Raw genomic sequence first — 14,373 nt, 5'->3', positions numbered from 1 at the left:
GTTTTTCCTGCCTGGCAATGCGCGCTCTCGATTCTTGCTTTCTCTTTGCTCTTGCTTAGTAAATTGCTTAACTGTTCACCTTTGGCTTGGGGTTTTCCTTGCCTGCGAATCCGAACCTCCGGATTAAGTGGCCACGACCTCGGACGTGCCCCGCCATGACACAGCATCACACATGCCTCTCCCGAGTTCCAGGTGTTTCCGCTTTGCCTTCACAGGGGATTACCGGGTGCGTCTACGACTTGTCCTAAAACTGACTCCCCAGCTCTAAGGCCATCCCTTTAGAAGTGCACATAATTATTGTAGATGGAAAGTGCAAATCCATTCCTGAGAGGCCAAACCACGCCACTTGCTGCATAAGCCACAGTATGCAGGGTTCCCGGGGCAGAAACCACCAACCCCAAATTCACGGCGGCGTCACACCTCAGAAATTCACTCCGTCATGGACCAGAGTCCCCCCACATCCAGGGCAGCCCTTCTGCAGACCCAGACCTCGGGGGGCTGCCCCGCTGGGTGCTGGCGACCTGCCACCCCCCTACAGGACTCTACAACTGCTAAGGAGTGCTTCCCCCTTTGAGTGACAACCAGGATGTCTGCTCACATCTCATTGGCCAAAGCAAGTCACGTGACCGTGGCTAAAGTCACCAGGACAGAGGCAAGCTGACCTCCCACGGGTGCAGAAGTGGAGGAGAAGCAGACATCGCTGAGCAGCGCCCGTGCCCGCCCACGTGCATCAGGAGAGGGGAGCCAACCCAGACGCAAACGCAGTCAGAACGGGCGCCATTACTGAATTCTGGCTGGACACTGGCCCGCCCCCGCCCGGGGGGCGCGGACCACAGAGAGGGCAGTGCCAAAGAATGGAGTCCCAGCCCAAACGGCAGGGCAGAGGGCGTCCCCCCACCCTTTCTTTCCCCGGCCTCCCACCCTGCAGAAGAAAAGCGCAGCTCTCCCCACCTGGGACTTCCCGTGCAGCCTCACACCCAGACACTGGTGGGGGGGGCGGGGCGCGCACCAGAGGACCGGCTCAAACAGGGGGGCGACTGTTGGGGAACAGGGCCCACCCTAAAGTCTGGGGACACGTCTTTCCCCAAGTCCAGTAGCTTCCACTTCTTCGCTGTCATCAGTATGACGGCCGGGCCTAATTGAGCTGCAGGCTTGCAGATCACTGAAAATCAATCTTGCGACAAACCGCCGTGGGGTTTTTAGCACGTGACTCGGGGGACTTTAAATAACTGAGTGGCATTGCTCTGGCAAGCCTGTTTCATGTCTATCCGTTTACTCCCGTGTTGTCGCGGTTTCTCAGAACTTACGTCTAGAAAACATTAAACATGAGAGCAGGATGAATGCTGCCCCCTGTATCATTATGGTAATTAGTAATGTCCTGCTTTCCAACAGCCTTTTAAAACCCTGCTCCTCTTACTAAGGGATGCAGTCCGATACAACGTTACTCCTAATGCTCAGTAATTATTTCCCTTTATTAGAATCAATTTACATGATGTGGGTAAATTATAGTAACACTAATTAAATGGCAAGTTCAATCTGGAAAAAAATTGTAAGCCCTAAAAGCCTTAGGATACCAGAAAACCGCATTTTTGCATATATGCACATATGCAAAGCATATATGTGTATGTTTTCTTGCAGAGAACCATGATAAAAACAACCGAGAAATACTTCTGCAGCATCAACACATTTTATTAGAATAAAAGTCTGTGTGGAAATAAAAAAGAAACAGAGCAGAGCAGACCAGAGCCCAGCCCGGGCCCAGCAGCTCTTGACGCAGCCCTTGTCACTCACGCACGAGGACCTGAATTTACATCTCATGCCGGCCCAGGAGGGCACGTTCTCTGCGGTCCCTTCTTCGGCCCCTGTGGGTCTTCATTCCCTCCCCAGTGAAACGGGGTCACACCTACTGCATCCGCGTTACGGGATTTTCATGAGGCTCAGACAGGATCGACATCCTTCCTAGTTTTAACTCCAATTTGTGAACTATTTACCTTGCAGCCTACTTGTTTGTTCTGGGCTCACAAAAACCCCCATAAAAAGAATAGTAAGAACTCCCCCCAAATATCAATGTCCCTGACCATCACTCCCGCAAACCAGGGAACCTCTTCCGCCTTTCCTAAGAGCCCAATGAGCCAATATGGCCTAAGATCCCTTTATAAAAATCCACAGCTCTCTGCGCACCACCCGCTGATCTCCCAGGCCGCTTTCCCTCCGATGTGTTTGATGATTGAACACGGAGTGCTGGTGTATTGATTATTGGGCACTCCCAGGGTCGAGCCCCACACTTCCCGCAGCACCGGCCTGGACAGCAAGGGAGAGGAGGGTGGGGAGAAGGGGGACGAGGAGGAGGGAACCCCAGGACCCACACCCCACCCGCCCCTTGGAGGCGGCCCCAGGTGACTGCCGCCTCTGCAGCGGCCGGTTCCAACCACAACGACCCCGCAGAGCCCGTTTCGGTGCTGCTCCCCTCCGCTTTGCTCCAAGGATTCGGCCGGGACGGACGCCCGTGCTCTGCCCCGCCTGCAGTTTCCACTGCGCAAGAGGCTTGTTTATTGAAGAAAAGACCCTCTCGTCCCTGGAGGCAGAGGAGAGAAGCAGTGACTCAGGCAGGGCAAGATCCCCAGCAACCGGTGCCACTCGCCCCGAGGGTGAGGAAGGCTCGCCCACCTGTGTGTCCCAGGAGACAAAGTCTCCACCCCTCTGGAACCGGTCCTCAAGCCCACAGCCGCCAGCCACAGGTAAGCGTCAGGACAGGCTTCGGCTTAGACGCCCGATCTCTGCGTCTCGGTGTACCGCCACCTCTCCCGATGGTCACGAACAGGACTGCACTGTCCCTTCCCGCTTGCCCTCTGCAAGCAGGCCCACACACACAGAGGCCAGAAGGGCTTACACACTGGGCTTTACTGTCATTTGAGCCTGAGTTCTAATCAACACCGAAGCCACAGGTAGAGGGGGTAAGTGTAACAGGGTGCAGCCAAGAGGGGGGACCCCAAGTAGGGATTTGGAACGGGGTCCAGAACTCAAGGTGTTCAGGAAATATTAGGATGTTCTCACCCCCCTACACATACACACAGGTGTGGGTTGCTGGAAGGAACACACGGAGCAGGAACATGGAGAGTTGTTTTGCACAGCAACAGCTTTGCACCTACCCTCTGGCGTGGTCATTTAACACATCTATAACCTTTACCTGGTTGCACAGATATGTTAAATAGCTGTGGGCATGCTCTGAGCCAGGGGGATAGAAGTAACTTCCCCACCAAGACATAACTGGGAGGCAACTCCCCCGAGTTACAGCGCCTGCGTGGGAGCTTGGAGAAGACTGGCTCCATGACATGGGGCCACACCTGCCCAGACCCGTGATGGCGGCCCAGTAAAACTGGAAGGATATGAGAGTACTGGCAGGTGTAACCAAGTGTGGGAGGAGTCGGAAATGGGGCTGCAGAGGAAGACTGGCACGGGGATTTAAACCCAGATGCAGCAGCCATTGGAGAGAGAATCTCGCGGCTTTGCCAGAGTGGGGACTCCCATGGCCCTTAGAGGGAGAATCACCATGCGGCTTTAGCAGAGACTCACCACTCAGCTTTGGCAGAGTGGCGACCCCCACTCCTTGCAGCCATGGGAGAGGACCACGCAGCTGGGGCCCTGGCAGAGTGGGGACTCCCTCGGCCATTGTGCAGAGAGGACCACGTGGCTGTGGCCGTGAAGGAGAGCCACGTGGCTGTGGACATGTAAGAGACCCCGCAGCTTTAGTAGAGGGAACCACCACCCGGCTCTAGCAGAGATCCTGGTGACACAGCTGATGGTGCCAGGAACCGAGGGAGGCCTACCAGCCGAGACGGATGACTGGGAAGAACCGGGAGCTGCCTGAGCCACCTCACCACGTTCTGCCAAGACAACGCGGAACTCTCGGCCCGGGAAATGAGGGTTTGTCTTGGCCCATGGAGCCCTTGGCTCCATGGACTTCACAGTGACAGCACTCGTGCCCTGGCCTGGTCACTCTGTCCATCTGTTCCCAGCCCCTTATCACTGGTGGCCTGGGACCATCCCAGCCAAGCCCCCTTTGGCTTGGGCAATAGGAGGCACCCACAGGAGAGCAAAGGCAGGGAGGAGGAGAGGCTGGTCAGGGCCCATCCTCCCCATGGGCACTCCCCATGGGAGTCGGCTCAGGCTGGTTTTGGACCCAGGCTACCCAACCCCCATCTTCTGAGCCTGTCTGCCTCTCCAGCCGTCTGCCTTGGACTTGGGGCTGAGAGATAAGGTCCCTGTTGTATGTGCACATTAAATTCAAGCCTTCCCAGAAGAACATTCACATTTTTTTTAACCTGGAAATGGAATCTAGCTTGTTGGTTGCCTGAGAGACAAAATGCGCCGCTCCGTACCGCTGAAATGTTAAGAGGGTTGGGATGTTTTTCTGCCAAGAGCCGGTGTGTGCTGTGCCGAGGACCCCGGGCCTCCCCGTGTCACAGGTTAGGAAGTTCCCTTCCATTAGGACGCTCTTTAGAACACGAAAGGGTTGGGTTTTCTTTATGTGGGTGTCTCGCTGTGCTTTCTACCAAACTCCAAATTAATTCCAGCCCCAGGTTTAACAGATCAGATCTGCAAGGTCACCACGACATCATTGTGTATACTCGACCCGCCCAGCTCTGTGCCAAGAACACTCGATTTCTCATCTCTGCCGCCACCCCCCAACCCACTCCCCCGCAGTCAGTGGAGTCATTCCCAGGGGAGAAACGGAGGCTGGGAAGGAAGCGATGGCATTCCGGGGAGCTGGAATGTCAGCCGGAGCCCTCGTGGCCCCACGCGGTGCACGGCCTCTGGCCGTGGACCCTGCAGTCGGCTGAGGTCCTCCGTGTGCCGATGTCCACCTTCTGAGAGTGACCTCACTTCCCTGCCCCTATCTGCTCAGATGACAGGGGACCAGAGCAAGCTTCACGCCTCCCCACCTGGGTCTGCGGAGGAAAACGCCGTTGTTTTATGTCTGCTCTTGCTCTGTCCACGGAAAATCTAGTTCTTGGCTGCCATTTTTCTTGTGTTGACTTGGTTTGGGTCTTTCTCCCTCTAGCAGGGGGGATCCGACCTTTTGGCGTCTCTGGGCTGCCCTGGAAGAAGAGTTGCCTTGGGCCCCATGTTAAATACGTTGTGACACATAATCACACAAAAAAATCTCATGATGTTTTAAGTCAATTTATGATTTGGTGCTGGGCTGCATCCATAGCCATCCTGGGCTGTGGGCTGGACACCCCTGCCAATGTCACCTCCCTCAGGGCAGTATTTTGTCTTTCTTGGTCCCAGTGGGGTCCTCAGCACCTATGACAGTGTCCGGAGCATGGGAGACACACAGTCAGTATTTGTTGGATGGATGGATGGACAGATGGGTGGATGGATGGACGGACAACTGAATGAATGACATGAGAAGCTAATTTCCAGCGGGTGGTCTGGGCGAGCGGTGATGCCCTGCACAGACGGCAGATGTCACTACACATTGCACGGCCTTCAGGTGCATCCGCATTGTTCCCCTGGGCACCACGGAGACCTGAAGGAGCCGCTGCTCTGACATAAAATTATGGGGAGGAATTAGTCGCTGACTTCAGAAGTGGTCCTGCTCTGTGTAGTGATTCAGTGTGGAAAGGAAACGCATGGGAAGATATTAGTGCTACCATCAACACCCTTTTTTCTTTCAAGTGTTTAAAAATCCTAGCTCCTCTGTGCTCGTCTTGCCATTTTCTCCATCAGGCTGAGAGCTCCCCGAGGGAAGGGGCTAGGGCGGGAGGTGGCCTCAGGACGGGGCTGAGGGTCTGGGGAGGGTGTACATGTTTCCCTATGTTCTGTGAGCTCTTCCAGCAAATCACCAAGGCCAAGCGGGGTGGGGCCCATGGGAACCCCTCCGGGAAGTCCCTGAAATGCCCGGCCCTCTTCCATCTAGTGGGGTCTCCGTGCCTTCCTCACGGCAGAGCCGTTCCATGGGGGCCCGCGGCACCAGTTCCCAGCAGACAGCCCCTCCGAGCTCACCTGCCGAGCTGATTGCTCCTGAGCTTGGACAACGTGCCTGGCCTCACTGAGACGCCATGTGGCCCAGCGGCCCACTCCTGGGTGCACATCGGAAGGAACCGGAACCTGGATCTCAAGGGGATGATGGCTGCTCTCCCGTGTCCATGGCAGCACCGCTCACAGCAGCCAAGATATGGCAACGACTGGGATGTCCCTCACCAGATGATCGGGTAAAAGGGACGTGGTATATATGTATACACACACACACACACACTATATATATATATACACACACACAACGGAGTACTGCTCCACCATGAGGAAAGATGAAATCCTGCCATTTTTGACAACATGGATACAACCTGAAGGCATCACGCGAAGTGCAGTAAGTCAAACCATTATTGTATGGACGTCAGTTACACATGGAATCTGAGAAATACTGAACCTGTGAAAACAGAGGCAAAATGGTGGTGACCAGGGGCTCGGTGCGGGGCAACTGGGGAGATGCCACTTAAAGGCACAGACTGACGACTAGCAGACAAGTAAGTGCCGGAGCCCTGTGGCACAGCACAGCGGTTACAGCACAGTGGCTACAACACTGTGTATTGAACTTCAAAGTCTCTAAGAGGCAATCCGAACTGTCCTCGATACAAAGAAAGAAATGGCAAGTATCAGCTATCCGCTGACGCTACTGTGGAGTCATATTACAGCACACAAATGCATCAAACCGACCCCTGCACACCTCACACTTACACAATGTTACGTGGCCATTATATCTCTTTTTATTTTAAAGGAGCTGCCCCCGCCCCCACCCACCCAGGCAATCCTGAAGGACAGAGCCCCCATCCACACTCGGAGATGAGATGTTCCGAGACCTGGTGCCTCCGCTCCCCCAGGGCATCAGCCGAAGAGAGTGCAGCTTGGGAGAGGGAAGAAGGCGGCAGGCGTTGGTGAGCACAGGCCAGCTCACGCTTCTCAGCACTGAAGGCAGGTCCCGGCGCGTAAGGGAGGCCACTGATCAACGCTTTGCTCCTGTATCCATGTCCCTCCGTCTCTAAAAGCAATGAAAAAATGTCCTCGGGTGAGCAAGAAAAAAAAAGAAAGGACTGGAGGCGGAGGACGGCAAGCTGAGCCCCACTGTGTAAAACGGGCACAACTGCATCCTGTCTGTCTCATGGACCGTCCACCGGTCAACAGCTCAGAGGAAGATCCCCCTGGAAGAATTACCGGCCACTCCCGCCCCCCTGAAGCTTTTTCTTTTCCTTCCCAGCTTTGCAGAGCTCAGGGAATTACATCTGTTTCATTACGTCAGGTGTTCGGAACCAACGTCGGTCTTAACGGCTCTTTAAAAATCTCGCAAACGATGCAGGCAACAGGACTTGGAGACCTTGGGAATCTGGAGTGTGAAAGAGGGTCCCAGCGCCGTCGTGCTGCCGCTCGCCAGGCCCCTGTCAGGGACACTGGTTCGAGACACTCAGGTCCTCAGCCCACACGGGGCGCACTGATGACTCACTCCTGAAGTCACGAAAACGAGCTGGCGGGCAGAAGCTAACTTTCTGCTGGTGCCCAGGCTCACTGCCGTGAGTAGCAAGATGAGGACTTTGTACACGATCGAAGCTTAGAGATTCTATTTTTTAAAAGATTTTATTTATTTATTTTTAGAGAGGGAAGGGAGGGAGAAAGAGAGAGAGAGAGAGAAACATCAATGTGAGGTTGCTGGGGGTCATGGCCTGCAACCCAGGCATGTACCCTGACTGGGAATCAAACCTGCGACACTTTGGTTCGCAGCCCGCGCTCAATCCACTGAGCTACGCCAGCCAAGGCAAAGATTCTATTTTCAAACAGGACCAGAGATCACCTTGAACAAAGAAACCGGTAGATATAAATGCTGAAACCCGCCCCCCACCACAAGAGGAAAGCCCAGGCGAGCGACTGCCTTCTGAGGGCAGTTGCAACAAACCTTTCTTGACACTCACATTCAGTTCATATGTATAAATTCACACCAGTTCGCGTGCGCCAAGATTTCTGCAAGCAGCAAACCAGGATTTGTTCCTGTTCCACAGGCTCTACGGCATTCGTTGGGAACTGGCGACCCCTGCAGCCCCCTCTGGAACTCATAAACATCTGGTTCAGCTAGCACAGGTGTTGGTTTGTTGGGGTTTCTTTTTTTATTCATCGCCAACCTTTAAAAAGCAGGAGAGTTTCATTCTTTAAATGCAGAGAGCCAGCGTGAGCCAGTTAGCACCGTCTGTGTGGCGTCCCTCTGTGTCTCAGGATGCTGGGTCTGGCACAATCCGGGCTGGGCTCAGCCAGACGGCTCTGCCGGTCTGGACAGGCTCCGCTGACCTTGGCTGGGTTTGATCGTGTGTTCACGATCAGCCGCTGGGTCAGGTGGGGGCTGGTGGTCTCAGACGGCCTCGGAGGGGGTGCCTCACTCGGCTCCCCCGGCCCATTCCCCCAGCGGGCGAGTTCTAGGAGCAAGAGCAGCAGAATGTGCAAGGCCCCTTGCAGCCTGGGCTCAGAACACACGGCATCACTTGCACCAAGTGCTGTGGGCAAAGCAAGTGCCAGGTTTCAGGCCAGCCTGGACTCAAGGGGTAGAAAACAGACTCCACCTCGGGATGGGAGTGGGAGGCCCTGTGGCCAGGTGGCCACTGTGCACACAGCTGACCTTAAGAAATCAGGGGACGTGACCCCCTCTGGCACACAGTGTGCCAGAGCCTAGAGGCAGCCGCCCGCTCCTGAGATGGACAAGGCACCGCCCTTCTGCACGAGCTCTGCCCTTGCTGGCAATTCACACCACTGGGCGCAGGCTTTGTCATTCCTGATCCCAGAAAAGGCTGCGCCCCACAGGTCCCAAAGGCCATGAATACAACCGCCGTGTCGTGCCCCGGATGCACCTCCCGGGAAACATCGCTGTTCTCTGAACCCTGTTTCCTTCCCCCGAGTAAGGAGCCCACTGTCCGCTGGGAGAGTCAGTGGAGGAGTGTGCAGTGGGGGAAGGGGGGTGATTGTCCTGGGTTCCTGGGTTCTCGTCCTGCCCCACCACCCCATCCCGTTCATCTCTCTGTGCCTCGGTTTCTCACCTGTAAAACGGTACCTGTTGTGTTTGCACACCTCTCTTTGAAGGTGCCATGTTAGTTGGGCTATGTATTTGCATCAGTGTGGACCCATTTCGGTGTAACAAAAAAAAAATAGGCAAAAATAAAACAAAAGCCACAATAACCACTCAAAAGGCACTCAGAGGAGTGAATGGTTACCGGTATTTCCCTGTTCCAGCTTCACAAAAGACAATTGGTGACTCGAATGCAGAAGCGATTTGCTGAAAGGTCCAGGAACTCCATCACTCAGGAGGAGCTGTCTTAGGTCATTGTATTTGCAAATTGCAGCAAGCTCGCCCAAACCTGAGCCCCAACTCTGCCTCGCCTCGCTGCAGTCGGAGCCTTGGGAGAGCCTGCAGCGCCACCTGCTGGGCGAGGGCGCCTAGGACAGAGCTGTTTGCTGAGGGTAATCCCAGGACTGTCCCTTATCTAGAAGCTTGTCCCTACAAGCATCACCTGGGCAGCCCCTGCAGCCTAGTCCCCTAAAGGTCGCCTCCGACGCCCAGCTCCCCTGTCCCTGCCACCTCCGGGATCCTGATCGCCCACATGCACAGTCCTCAGCCACAGAAACTGCTGGCGGGGGCGGGGGCGGGGCTGCTGACAGGAGGGGCTTCGATGAGCTGCCATCTAACCTCCCACGTGCTGGCGTGCTGGCAGCTCAGGAGCCCCAGGCCACGCTCCGGGAACCTCCCTAAAACCCTCGCCTGCAAACTGGAAATGATGGTAATTGCAGCCCCTGGGGGTGATGACAGGTGCCAACATGAGGATCCCCAGGGAGCACTCGTGGCCAGCAGCAAACCCTGCAGCAAGCAGCAGCTGCCAACACTGGGCCTGACTCTCCTCTGCGTGACATAATGTGATAAAGAGAATAATAAGCAGCGTCCTCCTGCCTACTGGGAGTGTGGTGGCCAGTGGACTTACATTTGTCAGGCTCTGTCCTAGGGCCTTACTGGGTCCAACCTGGGGCATTTCCATAAAGCCAGTAGCATCATTGTATCCACCCTGAAGATACGGAAATAAGATCAGAAGGATTAAGGGAGGTGGCCAAGGTCAGCGAGCAAACACTCCCTGGTCATGCAAGAACCAACATCACTTTGCAGGGTCCCTGCTGGGTGACGACAGAGGGAGACCTGGCTGGGGGTGGCGAGCACAAAATACAGAATGCTGGTGATGCGTTGCAGAACTGTCCCCCTGAAACCTGTACAGTTTTACTAAGCGATGTCGTCCCAATTAATTCAATGAAAGTAAACATATTTTTAAAAATGTATGAACCGACATCCCTGCGTGTGGAGGCTGGAGAACTGGCCGGCGTGGACTCGGACGAGGGAGGAGGTGGCTTTGGAGACAAGGGGAGCGGAGTCCCCGCCAGCGCCTCCCTCGGACCCTTCCCAAGGCAGACTCTACCCACCGGGCACCTCGCTCTGCCCCAGGCTCCCCGCTCAGGGCTGCTGTCGCCCTGTTGTCCCCAACCCCGGGAGCTTCCCGGTGAACTCTGAACCCAGCCCCCCACGCGCAGAGGGCCGGAGAGACGGGAGAAGAGGCAGGCGTCTCCAGGTTGGTGGGTGGCCGTGTAAACAAGCAAGGAGCGGATGCTCGAGGTGGGTCTGGGCGGAGGAGAGACCCCGACGCCGGTGGCCGAAATGCTGAAGTTCACGCAGAGGCCTTACCAGCTGTGTGGGGCGTTCAGTCCCCGAGGCCTCTGCATGCACCGCAGTGGGTCCTCCCTCTGCACGCGGGTGGGTACGCCACTCATACGGCGAGCGCTGCTGAGGCCAGTTTTACTGCAGGCTGACCGGCAAAAACAAGGCTCGCGTTCCAGGGCATCGCATCAGCACCTTTTGGGAAGGCCTCTGCAGAATCCGTCTTACCCAGGGCCCACCCGAGCCTCGCAAGGCCCTGCGCTTGGAAATGGCTCCGGCTTTGCACGGAACACAGTTCCGAGGTCACGGAGCAGGGAGGCACCTCCGATCATCCAGCATCCGCGGGCCACGTCCCCTCCGTGACCTCCAGGCGGTGGCCAGTCCCTGAGGCTTTCCCGCATCTCTCGGCCCTCCCTCGTGACCCCTTGACCCCGTGGTGCCAGCAGAGCCCGAGGCACGTCCTCGCACCAGGGTGCTGCAAACCCTCCCAGGGGCCCGGCTTCTGCCTCCTCCAGCTCCGTCTCCACGTGGCTGGCAGAGGACCTGTTCCACGTGGCCAACTGCACTGTGTCGCCCCCCTTATTAAAACCCTCCGACATTCGCCCACTGCAGCGGGGATCTGGCTCCCGGCCACTTTTTCCCATCCGGCTCCTGCCCCTCACTGCCCCTTGCACCGTGGCCCCGCAGGTCTCCTCCGGCTGCAGGCACCAACTCCCCCGTGCCCTCGAGGTTCTTTGGGAGCGCACCCTTGCTGTCCCTCTGCCTGTGGCCCCCTGCCGCTGAAAGCTCCGTGTCTGCTCCTGTGCCTCCTCGAGGAGGCCTCTCTGCTCACCCATCGGCGGCCACAACTCATGACGCTACCCTCACTTGGCTCTTTGTCCCCTGCCCATCCGCCCACCCAACTCTAAGCCCCCGGAGAGCAGGGACGGTGTCGGAGCTGTCCACCTGGGTAACCCAGGGCAGATGCGCAGTGAGCACTTGGGGGAGGGAGGAAGAAAGGAAGGGAAGGACTGGGAAGACAGACACAGACGTTATGGGAGAACAATCACTAATTGAGAATACCATAATAGTAACAGCTATAGACCAGTAACCATACAGACCCAATCTGAGCCAGATGCAATTCTAAGCACTTTACACGTGCCAGTACGTTCAGTCCTCACAACGACCTCACAATAAATGGCTCTCAGCCTCCGCTGACAAGACCCTGAACGTATCCCATCAAACAGGGAGAGGGGAAACCCCTGCTGGCAAAGCCACCGCAGGAATACGGGGCAGCCACTGAAAGAGAGATTAGGCTGCTGCACAACACGGACAGCTGTCCTTGATGGGACAGTGGGTGACAAAAGCAAACGGAGAACACCTGTTAGAATCCCATTTGGGGGTTAAAAAAAGAGTCAGATAAAGCACCAACCAGATGTGATGGCTCGCACGTGGGCAGGTGCCGGGAAGGACACGCCAGGCGCAGACCCCGCCTGCTGCGGGCAGCGCTTCCCTGGGCTCCTGCTCCGGGCTCTGGGCACAGGGAGCTCCGTCTGGGCACCCACAGGACTGTTCCCTCTGGAGGACTCCACTGCCAGTTACTTCCAGCCCCTGGCCTCGTTTGCAAGGGGCCCTTACGCTGCCCGACATTGTAGGGATACAGCACTCTTTTGTTGAACGCCTGTCTCCGTACAGGTAACAACAAACTGGAAAAGAAATCCATTTTCCCTGGTGCAAAAAGGGAAAAAGGGAAGGGATCCCCCCCTTTCCTTTTCTTACTGCATGTCCTTTAGAAAACTTGTAAGCCTTTTTAAAGGGGACATAAGCCTCGTTAGTTTTTACAACAAAGAACCGTGCTTCATAAGAGTCTGGGGGGCCTAAAGAGTGGGGGATCCCGTGTCCTGGGGGTGGAGGATCTCAAGGGCTCCTTTTGCGTTTGTCGTCTCCAAGACCAGGGACCCTGATCTGTGTTTCTTCTGTCTCCCTTTGTGCCTAGCACAGCGCCAAGCACCACGCTGATGCTGGATGAGTAGCTGCCAAACAAATTAGCAAATGCCCGCATCTCCTTTCCCCAGAGGCTGTAGCTTATGTCTGTGCAGTGTCCGATGCAGCGGAGGTCTGCAGGGGCGTTTGCTGTGTCCCACAAGGCCACTTCCGCGGCAGTGCGGGGGAGGGAGGTGGGCAGGGAAGCCTTCGGGGCACCGCCCCCCCCCCCGCCTGTCCCACACACACGGGGTGGTTTTGCATTCCTTCAGGAAGTCACGCAGGCATGTACCGTAATTCTCATGTTACAGAAAAGAAAGCTGAGGTTCAGGGAGGTCCCATGGCTCATTGTCACGAGCTCCAGAACTCCGCTCGGACCTGTTTTCCTCCTGAGTCCCTCCCTCACAGAGCGAGGAGAATCAGCAGGCGCTGCGTGACGCAAGCAAACCACACGTGGGCAGTCGGTACCCAGTGAGCACGTGTCGAGTGAGCCAGTAAACGAATGGATGAGACAGTTTCAAGGAGGGGGTTACTACAGGGTCTGTCACTGCAAGGTGTCACAGATCATGGGAACTGGAAAAAAGGCTGCTGGCTTTGACAATTAAGTTCAATTTAAAATAGCAAAAAAGGGTGTGGGGGGGGGAAATCACCTACATAACCACTGTAATCTATAGCAGTCCACTCGGGCTACCATAACAAAATATCACAGACGGTGTGGCTTCAACAACAGACATGTGTTTTCTCTCAGTTCTGGAGGCTGCAATTCTGGGATCAGGGTCCCAGAGTGGTGAGGTTCTAACGAGGGCCCTCTCCCTGGCTTGCTGACCACCCCCTCCCTACGTCCTCACATGGAGCTCTCTCTTCCACTTTTTATAAGGGCACTGATCCCGTCGTGAGGATCAGACTCTTGTGACAGAAGCTAACCCTCTTTCTCTCCCGAAGGTCCCATCTCCAAACACCATCAGACTGAGGGGCAGGGCTTTGACATAAGAGTTTGGAAGGGGCACAAACACCCAGTCCATGGCATCCACTGCCAGGAGGCTGGATTGAATAATTCACTGTGCCCATACCATAGAATGCTCTGCAGCTTTTAACCAATGTTCCACAATACAGTTCCGAGGGGAAAGACATTGGTGACATATGGCGTGAAGAACTCGTGTTATAATAATGCCCATACACAGCATGACTGCACTTTTATCAATATACCAGGGACATGAGGTGCATTGGCAACCTCTCAGTCCCGGCAGAACGGCTGAAATTTCCCAGACTCCCTCACAGCTAGGTTTCTGGATATGAATTCATTTCTGCCACATGGATGGCACCTGCACGATACTTCGAAAGCAGACATGGGGCGGAGGCGTCTTCCTGCAGTTTGGGCTGCTTGCCGCTGCTGATCAAGTCTGCAGAGACGTGGGGGTTTTCTGCAGCAGAATTCGGGTGTCCGGGTGTGCCGCTGCCAGTCCGTGACCGTGGACAGGCATCTGCGGCAGAGGTCACTCGTTCCGCTGACGGACCCCTGTGCCCACCTTCCTAGCGGTGGCTGAGGCGGGGCAGCCCCTCGGACTGGCCAGGGAATCTTCCCCAGGGGGCTCAGCCTAATAGGCACACTCCGGCTTCCCAAAGATTTTCCAAGCGCCAGTTGCCTGTGCTATATTCTCTTCTGCCTAAAATAGCAAAGATCT

The sequence above is a fragment of the Phyllostomus hastatus genome, unplaced genomic scaffold (assembly GCF_019186645.2).
Source record: "Phyllostomus hastatus isolate PE091 unplaced genomic scaffold, TTU_PhHast_1.1 phas_contig_17, whole genome shotgun sequence".
NCBI classification, from domain to species: domain Eukaryota; kingdom Metazoa; phylum Chordata; class Mammalia; order Chiroptera; family Phyllostomidae; genus Phyllostomus; species Phyllostomus hastatus.
The sequence above is the reverse complement of the archived record's forward strand: the minus strand, read 5'-3'. Positions refer to the sequence as shown.